Below are 2,897 nucleotides of genomic sequence, written 5' to 3'. Positions count from 1 at the left end.
ATGTCTTATGCATTGCAGGTTTATTCTCTGATTGGAAAATAAAAGAATTTAAGATCGGCAATGGTGTTGTCATCTTTTTCCTGTTTACAACTGTCTAAATTAGTTTTATCAAGCACAGTATATACGTTTCAATTTTATACTGAATCTTTTGAGAAAGGTATTTATTGAAGGTCGATGGTAAAACAAAATTAACAAATATTGTCAGTGGTGAATTCGGGGGGGGGGGGGTTCAATGGGGTCGGACGTACCCCCTCCGTGATGAAATGAAAAAAAAAACAAAAAACAAGGAAGGCCGCCTACTTTTATATCCAAATTTTAAGTCTTTGGGTGCCATTTCCGGCCATCTAGAGATGCCACAATGATGAATTGCCCCCAACTATGGTGGTAGACCCTCCATGTGTGGGCCCCTTCTACTACGAATTCTGCATGGATTCTGGCCTAAAAGGCATGATAAAAACTACCTAGGAGCAGGTGGGCAGATACGACAGGCTAACCTTAGCCTAATTAGCCTTCAGTAAATAAAATTAAAAACATTGTTGGTTCGACCATTGTCTATTATACAACCAATAGGTCCATGATACAACCAGGGACTAAATTCCAAGCCATCTGATTTAGCAAGATCTCTTTATTATTGGGATCTTTGAAATAAAATGATATATATGGTCTATTTTCTTTTTCTCTATGTAGGTGATAAAATCAGATGACCTTTTTTGAAGAGGGGAAAACCTTAATAGTCATTAAAAGCTAATTTCCGGCCATCTAGGAATCAAAATTTTATTGGTGGAGGGCCCCAGAACCCCCTTTCTTTTGTGTACTTTGGGGAAAAATGGAACCCCTTGCTTCAAAACCTGGATCAACCCCTGATTGGTCATGTATAATGATCATTTATTGTGCATGTTTAATGAGTAATGATAATTAGGCCAAAAAAAAAAATATGTTGTGTGTCCTTCCGCAGCAAACCAAAATTTTCCAAATAATTGGGTCTTTTTTTTTTCTTTAAATTTTGTTCAAGTACAAATTCGAGAAAAACACTTCCGAAATTAAAATTTATAACATAAAATCTAAAAGAGACATGTATTGTTATCAAAATCAGGCCATAGATGCACGCGTAAAATAGAAGTCATAATTTTGAGAACCAAGCGCTGAGCTGTCAAGCCACAACCAGATCTAGGCCTACAGTAAGCCTAGGCAAGTTTGCCATCGTTCTATTGCGGTGCCTACGAACTACCAGCCGTGGCCTTCTAGGCCTAGGGTTTTCAAAGGGACTGCAATTTCAGGCCTATCCTATTTCAAAAACAAACAAACAAAAAAAAAACAAACAAAATCCGACCGGCGATCTCGATTTTTCCATTTAAGGGCAACACAACAATTTTTTTTTTTAAAATTATAATTAGGTACATTCATGTGTATTACTATTATGGCTATAAATAAAATAAAAATAAAACAAGTAAACACTTCTAGCATGAGGGTTAAACGATGTAGACAAAACAAACAATTGCCAAGAAAACATACAAACACGCAAAGTTACAGTATAAAGCAATGCAGTCGGGGAGATCAGACATTAGGCAAAGAGGCATTAAAGTCATTGGTGAAATGTATGTACGTACAGTGCACCCTCCAATTCCGAGACCCCTCTAATTCCTAAACGCCTCTAATTCGAGACCACTTTTCCAAAGACCCAAATAACGATCTTCAACCTTTTAACACAAAGCTAGCCCTCCAACTGGAGACCAACCCCCGAGACCACCCCAAAAAAAAAAAAAAACTACAAAACCATTATATATACATATATATAATGATATATATAACATATATTCAAGAGCAACCAAACAAACCAATTTCGGATAATTGCCTCACCAAAAATGTCATTTATCTCATATATTGTAATATTTGTGGTAAACAATATGTCGGAGAAACAAAAAACACTCTCCGTATGAGAATGACACAAGATAGATCAGCTATCAGAACATCTAAGCTTGATCAACTAGCAGCCGAACATTTCAATTTATCTGGTCATTCCATTTCAAATTTCAGAGTGATTGATCATAATGCCAATTGGAGCAACAAAAATCGCAAAGATAAAGACAATCACTGGGAACTTTTACTTAAAACCACCGCACCATTTGGACTCAATATTAGGAACGTTCTCCCAGTACACTAAATTAAACCAATGGCATTCCAAATTATTCTGCATAAATCATTTGGCTTATTTATTGAGGCATGCCTCTAAAGTTTAGTTTTGGCCTTCCTGTTTACTTGTTTAGGCTGTTTATTCTAATCTCACCTAGCCTATTCCAATCATGCTTGCATGAAATTCTCACTTTATACTATCTGGCATTTTCTACCCTCACTCACTCGCCACTGAGGAAGGACTGGTTCTATTTCTGGCTGTTTATACTTACGTTTACTTTTTAGCTGTTGCTTATCATTTTTGTATCTCTACTGAGATCCAGCCATTGTTTCCCACAGCATTGTTGTTTTCCAGTATTTTGCCTTTTAATCTATATATATATATTATATATATATATACTATATATATATACATATATATATAAATCATCAAAGAAAGTTAAATACAGTGTTCGAATAAAAGACATAATAATACACAATTATTACACATTGTTATTATTATTATTACATTATTATTTTATTACACAATTTCTTTATTCAATTATTTACAGGACTACATTCGTTGAAAGCTATGCTACACTATGTATTATTAAGTCCTTTATTTACCTTTCTTCGATGATTTATATACAATTTAACTGTGTTAGCGGCTCCCTTGATTTATATATATATATATATATATATATTCTTTCTTTTAACATGTCTGACGTCACGATGTTTAATATATATATAATATATATATATATATATATATGTATATGTATATATAT

This window comes from Anneissia japonica, unplaced genomic scaffold (genome assembly GCF_011630105.1).
Source record: "Anneissia japonica isolate Jap-2015-1 unplaced genomic scaffold, ASM1163010v1 scaffold287829_len2072220_cov186, whole genome shotgun sequence".
Taxonomy (NCBI): domain Eukaryota; kingdom Metazoa; phylum Echinodermata; class Crinoidea; order Comatulida; family Comatulidae; genus Anneissia; species Anneissia japonica.
Note: the sequence above shows the minus strand (reverse complement) of the source record.